The following is an 8,975-nucleotide window of genomic DNA, read 5'->3' on the forward strand; positions in this document are numbered from 1 at the left end:
CCTTGAAAATAATTCTGGTTTTTCGATGCGGGCCGGCGAGGTCCGGGATTTCGCTCTGTGGAAGTTCCTGTCACGTGGTTAAATTAAAATTTGTTGCCTTTGCTCACTCGCAGTCAACGTAGAGGAAGAGAAAGATTACACAGGAGCTATAATTGGTGGTGTCATCGGAGGTTTCCTGTTTATTGCTGTCATCTGGTGCTTTAGTAAAAAGAACAAAGCAAAAACAAGGGTAACCGCAGTAGAGCTCCCCCAGTGAAGAGATGAAACTCATTCACATTTCATCGCATCGGAGACGCGCCCACGATTAAAGTAGTGGTAGCTTTGTTATACCACTGTTAGGTGCATGTTGTAGTCGAGTCGCATTCAAGAATCCTTTGTGGAAAACGTAGCTTTAAAGAGGTCGAACACACTGATGAAGGTCACTGTGGAGCCTAAGAGAAAACGATTAGGATCCCTAGTTTAAGTGAATGTTTTCGAAGGCCTAGTCATTTTCAAGTTGCAAGGAATATACGCGTTAGTTACAGTATTCGCTTATAAGCTGGATCCAAATAATTTCCGTTGCCTAAAGGCTCGGGAAATTATTTAATTTCGACAAAACGCGCGTAAATTATTCCCTAATTTCACAGGTCACCATTTGATTACGCATGCATAAATATTTTTGACCAATCATCTTTGAAAAATGAGTGGTTTCCCCAATGGACCTCTCTAGCTTATACGTTTTATTTTCCCATTTCAGACCACGTAATGTTTCCAAGGGAATTGTCCTTTTGTTTTTTCATTAGTTACGCATACATATGCACGTGCATAAGACTACATATGAAGAAACTGTTTCCTCGAGTAACACCTCGTGGCCTGAAATGGGAAAACAAAATGTACAAGCTAAAGAGGTCCATCTTCTTTTTGGATTTCAATAACACTTGTAAAAGTCTCATTGCTTTTCCGGCATATGCACACTCCGCGCAAAAGTACCACTGAAGTTGTAAGCACCGTTCTTTTAATTATTCACTAAAAGGAATAATAAGGAATAATTTAACGCGTATCTTTGAAATACAAGCGAAATTAATCCTTAATTTCACTGGGGCACATTGCGATTACATGATTAATACATGAAGGGAAAAATCATTAATAATAAAGAGCATCCATTCCAGCAATGTCTGCTCTCAAGGCTTAATAGGCTTTGCACCTCTCAACCTCAGCCATTCGGTGAGTTCGTCGTAAACCGAATCACTTTTTTGGGAAGACGATTTTTGCAGGAGAAAACGACGTGATTCTGACTCACTCTCCGTTACGCCCTATTGTGTACATTTTTTCCAAAGAGGTACCTTTTATATTCATTTCCTTTACAAATTACTATCACTTGTGTGATAAAACAAAAGATCCTCACACAATACTCATACTTGGTAAAACAAAAGGTTGAGAAATCATGTCAAAAACTCGTGCTTCGTGTTTCATCATAGGTTTCAAACACCTCGAAACAATAAAAGTACTCCGCCTACCGCGTTGTGCTTTCATTTGCTTCTCGGTGTTTGGAATCGCTGATTAAACACTCGCAGTCGTTTTTGACATACCACTTCAAACTGGTCAAGATGCTCCACGGGAGCGTATTAAGCGCTGGAATGTGACAACAAAGCGTGGAATTCACAATGGTTTATGTATTCGCGACTATAAAGTTTAAGTGCCCCATCTTGGTAATATCTTTTGCCGTATAATCCACGGACTCTGGTTCGAAGTGTGGTTTTTTATTTTGTCCATCTATGGTTCACGTTCCTCAAGCGCCAGGACCACCGGAGCCTTCGATTCAACAAGCCCAACAAGCTCCGCCTCAAGCGGCGAATACAGAGGTAGACATGCTTTCTGTTTTTCACACCGGAGTCAGTATCGTTATTTGGAAAGTTATGCTTCGCTGGTCGAATGTTAATTTTTCTGAGTTCTCGTGTTCGTCAGGTTATTTCGCATTTACCAATTCCTTGTTTATGTTACCTTATTTTGATTTGGGACATCATCAATACTTCTTAGGTACTCCTATTTCTTATGTGATATGTTTGGCGTTCGCAGCGCTAAAGGCCGTGTTACACGAGGCAATTTTTCTTGCAACTTGCAACGCAACGATGACGAATAAAAAACCTTTCAAGTTGCAGAGGGTATGTTACACGTTGGCAACTTCTTTCGCAACTTGCAACGCGTACAATAACAAACAAGATGGCGGACGCGGTAAGTCGCCAAAAGATGAGCTCTGATTGGCCCATTCTGACAAAATTGCGTTGCGAGTTGCAGAGGGGATGTCACACGCAAGCAACTTGTCTCGCAACGTTGCGAAAAGTAGAGGGTCGTTCTACTTTTCTCGCAACTCGCAACGCAACAATTGCACTTGCAAAATGGGGGTGTTACACGTGAATTTTTTTCTCGCAACTTGCAACGCAACGTTTGTTGCGATGCGAGTTGCAACAAAAATTGCCTCGTGTAACATGGCCTTAAGCGTTCGCGGCGCTAAGGGTTCGGTCATCTACATTTCAGTTTTTCTGACCGGGAGCATCTACTACGTGTCTCTTGTACCTCTTAGATGTATTTCGCTGTACTGAACTTGAATCCTCCTGGCGTTCATTCAATTTATTTTCTTTTGGGACAACAACTACAAGTTGCGTGTGTTTGACAATAACTCAACCTGAGAAAATGATGTCAAAGACCCACTAGTTTAAGAATGCAATGCATGGTACGCGGCTGAATAAATATGCAGCACGAGAATTTCGTGCTTTCAGACTTTTAAAACTCGTGTTTTCAATGTATAATAAGCTGCATTTACACGCTAAAATTTTAAGCTGGTGAGTAAATGACATCACTTTTCCCTTGATCCAACCCTCTGACGTTTAACCGGCCAGTAATGGCGGAGCGTAAAATCCAATTCTTACATTGAAAATAAACAGCCATTGGATAAAAATCATTGCTCAGAATTTTGCCAGTCAGGCGTTAAGCAAACACATAAAAGATGAAGAAAAAGAAGAAATGAAATGAAATGGTCAAAGTAGCAAGTAGTTGCTTTTTGTTTGCAGTTGGGTCTCTCGGCCGGGGACTGAGTTCAGGTGCCACTTAAGTGTGTTTGGCTGTACCCGAACCTCGGGTTCCGCTGACTTTTATTTGCTTACATTTGGGTCTCTGGGTCAAAGGCACGCATATTGAACTGGGTTCGGATGCCAATCGTTTGTCAATGCTTGGCTTTGGGTTACCACATCACTGAATTTCGCCTTCATCATCAGTTCGAATCGTTTGTTCACCGGGGCCTTTCTGACTGGGCATGAATACTCCAGACTGATGTAGGCTCAGGTGCCATTTAGATGTGTTTGGCTACGACTGAACTTTCCATTGGGTTGAAATTAACTGACATTTGCGTCTTGGCTGGCCAAAAAAAACTTCGTAATGTCTACTGGGCGTTTTTGGCTATGGTTAGATGTCGTCAACTCGGTTAATGTCTCGTGTCTTTTTTGCCTCTCTGGCTGGCGTGGGTACTAGGATGGGGTCACTGGCGCCGTTTACGTGTTCGGTAATATTTTACATAACTTGACCTTCAGGTATTTCCCCAACTAGGTTTTAAACACCCAATCCACTCCCCTAAAATATCAAGAACCCTTCCCCTTACCTAAATCATAAACTAAAGACTATACTTGAATTATACTAATAACTATCACCTAGCACGTACATGCTGGAAAAATATTTCCGCGGCGACATTTAACCCTTTTGATTACGATCTGGCCAAATGCGTCCAGGTATATCCACCTTCCTTTCTACCCTTGTGACGTCATCACGTTTAACGGTCAAAAACAGCTTTGTCCAATAACTTGTGCAGGGAGAAGAGATCTTTCACACTATACCAGAATGAGCACAATTCAGTCAAGGAAACTGGAGTTAGAGCCAAAAAACCATGTAATATTGACCAGAAAAATCTCCATGAAAATCTTGCTCCATGGCCCACCTACGTTTTTGAGCATCTCATTCTAAGATGAAACGTTTCCCACAAACCCTTCCCACCAAAATCAAGCTTACTAAATGCCCAGCAAGTTAAAAGAAAAAAAAGAGAGGCAAGTAAAGTGAAAAGAGAAGCGCTTTCTGCGCATGCCCGAACTTTGCAACAGTTTGTTTTACCCCTCCATTAAAAGACCACGGAGTGTACAGCCTGTAAACGGGTTTTTGGTGAGATTTAGCTGTAAAAAAGGGCGACAGTGACCAAAAAACCCCTCGACTAAATTGAAAACGTACGTGTTTTTCGGCCACGTCTTAATTATAAGTAGCCAAAGGGTTAGGACAGATTAATTTAAAAGAACGAACAAAGTCAATTAAAATAAAGCGACAAAAACGAGTCAAGAGATTCTGATTCCTTAAATTCTCTTGGTAAGCTGTTCCATATTGAGGACTCAATTAAAGAAATTGTCACGGATATAAAAAAAAAGATGTACGAGAAAAAAATTTGTCTTAAAATGCAATCCTGACCATGTATGGCACAGCGCTTTTGACCTTCAAGAAAGGAGAAATACCCTGGGTGGGTACGTCATGTCAGTCGGTACATATGGGCACCCTGGGTGGGTACGTCATGTCAGTCGGTACATATGGGCACCCTGGGTGGGTACGTCATGTCAGTCGGTACATATGGGCACCCTGGGTGGGTACGTCATGTCAGTCGGTACATATGGGCACCCTGGGTGGGTACGTCATGTCAGTCGGTACATATGGGCACCCTGGGTGGGTACGTCATGTCAGTCGGTACATATGGGCACCCTGGGTGGGTACGTCATGTCAGTCGGTACATATGGGCACCCTGGGTGGGTACGTCATGTCAGTCGGTACATATGGGCACCCTGGGTGGGTACGTCATGTCAGTCGGTACATATGGGCACCCTGGGTGGGTACGTCATGTCAGTCGGTACATATGGGCACCCTGGGTGGGTACGTCATGTCAGTCGGTACATATGGGCACCCTGGGTGGGTACGTCATGTCAGTCGGTACATATGGGCACCCTGGGTGGGTACGTCATGTCAGTCGGTACATATGGGCACCCTGGGTGGGTACGTCATGTCAGTCGGTACATATGGGCACCCTGGGTGGGTACGTCATGTCAGTCGGTACATATGGGCACCCTGGGTGGGTACGTCATGTCTGTCGGTACATATGGGCACCCTGGGTGGGTACGTCATGTCTGTCGGTACATATGGGCACCCTGGGTGGGTACGTCATGTCTGTCGGTACATATGGGCACCCTGGGTGGGTACGTCATGTCTGTCGGTACATATGGGCACCCTGGGTGGGTACGTCATGTCTGTCGGTACATATGGGCACCCTGGGTGGGTACGTCATGTCTGTCGGTACATATGGGCACCCTGGGTGGGTACGTCATGTCTGTCGGTACATATGGGCACCCTGGGTGGGTACGTCATGTCTGTCGGTACATATGGGCACCCTGGGTGGGTACGTCATGTCTGTCGGTACATATGGGCACCCTGGGTGGGTACGTCATGTCTGTCGGTACATATGGGCACCCTGGGTGGGTAGGTCATGTCTGTCGGTACATATGGGCACCCTGGGTGGGTAGGTCATGTCTGTCGGTACATATGGGCACCCTGGGTGGGTAGGTCATGTCTGTCGGTACATATGGGCACCCTGGGTGGGTAGGTCATGTCTGTCGGTACATATGGGCACCCTGGGTGGGTAGGTCATGTCTGTCGGTACATATGGGCACCCTGGGTGGGTAGGTCATGTCTGTCGGTACATATGGGCACCCTGGGTGGGTAGGTCATGTCTGTCGGTACATATGGGCACCCTGGGTGGGTAGGTCATGTCTGTCGGTACATATGGGCACCCTGGGTGGGTAGGTCATGTCTGTCGGTACATATGGGCACCCTGGGTGGGTACGTCATGTCTGTCGGTACATATGGGCACCCTGGGTGGGTACGTCATGTCTGTCGGTACATATGGGCACCCTGGGTGGGTACGTCATGTCTGTCGGTACATATGGGCACCCTGGGTGGGTACGTCATGTCTGTCGGTACATATGGGCACCCTGGGTGGGTACGTCATGTCTGTCGGTACATATGGGCACCCTGGGTGGGTACGTCATGTCTGTCGGTACATATGGGCACCCTGGGTGGGTACGTCATGTCTGTCGGTACATATGGGCACCCTGGGTGGGTACGTCATGTCTGTCGGTACATATGGGCACCCTGGGTGGGTACGTCATGTCTGTCGGTACATATGGGCACCCTGGGTGGGTACGTCATGTCTGTCGGTACATATGGGCACCCTGGGTGGGTACGTCATGTCTGTCGGTACATATGGGCACCCTGGGTGGGTACGTCATGTCTGTCGGTACATATGGGCACCCTGGGTGGGTACGTCATGTCTGTCGGTACATATGGGCACCCTGGGTGGGTACGTCATGTCTGATGTCACGTCATATGTCTCTTCTGCGTATCCTCGGAAATAAAATTTTAACTTCAACTTTATTTAAAGAATAATTGACAATATACAGGACAAAAGGACTCGTCCTCAAATAGCATTTGCTAATCTGGACGGAACAGTCACATTAAAAGATTACAATGAAAATAATAAGTAATTACTAAATTGAGAAAAGAAGACTTAATATAATTTCTTGCACATATTGTGTCAACTTTAATCCTTAGCATAACTACAAGTTCAACGACTCTTACGAGGTATGTTTGAATGAAGACCTCAAGTTCTATTTGTACGTTTTTAGGGCAGAGGTAATTTGGGAAATATCAATATAGTCACCATGCTTCTTAAGAATATTAAAAAGGAAAGAGTGGAGTTTCGTTTGAAAGTGTTTTTTGGGGTGCTCTCTCTCTGGGAACTATTGTTCAGGGGGGCTGGGACTGGTGGTCAAACATAGCGGTCCACTTTTTCTCCTAAGGAATGAGTCCTCCCAAATAGAATCCTCAAAAGGGCCCCCAAGAAACTTTTTAAAGCGCAAAATGACAAGTGGTAATCGCCGTCGGCAACGAAGTGAACACAAAATCTGACAACGGATTTTGTCGCAGATTCACTAATTGGCAATCCATGTCGGGTAAGGATTTCAATTAACAAAATCCGTCGCGAAATCCATTTTCGGATTTTGTGTTCGCTTGGAAATCCGAAGATCCAGATTTTAATATCTAAGTCCAGATTTCCCAATCGAACGCACCCTTAGTCTCTCTCCCTGCCTTACAATTAATTTGTAAAAGCTGAAGCATTATGGATCGGTTCTTGTGTAGGTAAAGAAGAAAAGCTCCTCCCAGAAAAAAATATCCAATGGAACGAAAGTAAAGTGAAATTTTTGGGTGTCTGGCTCTCTACAGATCCCAACATCACCTTGAGAACCAATTATGATGAAAAGTTGGAAAAAATTGGAATTGTTTTAAATAGCTGGAAACTTAGACGATTAACACTGATAGGAAAAATTGTTGTTCTTAAGAGTTTAGCTGCTTCACATTTACCCTATATATTAGCGTCACTGGAAACTGACGAAAGACCTCTCAAAGAGATAAAATCAAATATTTTATGATTTTTATGGAATAACAAAAGAGATAAGATTAAACGTAGTATTTGATTAACAGTTATGATAAAGGGGAGCTCAAAATGATCGACATCTCAGTCGTACAATAAATCCCTTAAATTAGCTTAGGTAAAAAAGTGTCTTGATGAGGAAAATATGGGAAAATGGAAACTCTTCTTTGGGGAAGAACTTGAGAGATACGCTGGAAAGCTTCTTTTCAGTGGTAACCTCAATAAAAAGGATACTATAGAGATAACTGATGTCAACAACACCCTAATCCGCGAAATTCAGAGTATTTGGGCAGAAGTTAATTTCGAAGGGTCGGTCAAATCGCAGAATCAGTTTTTGGCAAAAACTTCCTCGGCACAACTTATTAATTAGAGTAGGGAACAAACCTATTTTTTACAAAAAGCTATTTTTAAAAGGCATTTCTGAAGTTAAACACATAATGAGAGACTACAACAAGTTTTTCTCTTTAGCCGAGGTATCGAATTTCTACAACATACAAATACAACCATTAACCATTTTTGGACTCGTATCTTCAGTTCGGTCTATTAGGACCCCTGTGACAAAAGAAGCAAGTGAAACAAGACACGAGGATTTCTATAGTTCTTTTATTAAAAGACGAAAGGCCAACAAACTGGTATACAAAAAGCTCATATCTATGAAAGCTAATAGCCCTGAAAAAAGCCAAATAAAATAGGACGCTAAATGTGAATCTGAAAATTGCCATAAACCTGACTGGAAAAACGCCTATAAACTAGCTTTTCGCTGCACCAAGAGCACTAAATTGTCTAACATTCATTATAGGTTCTCACATAGAATATTACCGACGAATTGTTTTTTGACAAAAATTGGCCTTAAAAATAATTCTAACTATACCTTTTGCGGAGATTTCCCTGAAGAACTTTGTCATCTCTTCTGGCATTGTAAAAAACCTCTTGTTTTTGGGATGATTTATTACTGTGGTTGAAAGAGAAAGCCATCATCCCAGACATTTACCAAAAGAGTATAACTGTCTTATTAGAATTGAAACCAGAAAGCTCTTCAAGTCATAATGTTTTAATCAATTTCTGTTTCCTAATTGCCAAGTTCTTCATTTGGTGCTGTAAAATAAGGGAAACCCCTCCAAAGATTAACGGTTTTCTTCCCCTACTGTCTTCTCAATATAAGATCGAATCGTTCACTTACACCAAGGAGAATAAGAAATGGGATCCTTTCACAGAACTTTTAAAGTAAAGTAAGACAGAAAAGTTAGTCTCGCAGTATCCCTTTTCCCCTCCAGATTGAGCGACAATCAAACAAATAAGATATATGTGTAAGTAAATATACTTGTAAAAGTTCCGCCTTACCGTAATATAAGATATCAATGCACTTTTCAGACATGTTGTATTTAGCTGCCATATACCTGTAATTTACTGTACTCTCTATTTCTGTTCACTG

This window comes from Montipora foliosa, chromosome 1 (assembly GCF_036669935.1).
Source record: "Montipora foliosa isolate CH-2021 chromosome 1, ASM3666993v2, whole genome shotgun sequence".
Classification (NCBI taxonomy): Eukaryota; Metazoa; Cnidaria; class Anthozoa; order Scleractinia; family Acroporidae; genus Montipora; species Montipora foliosa.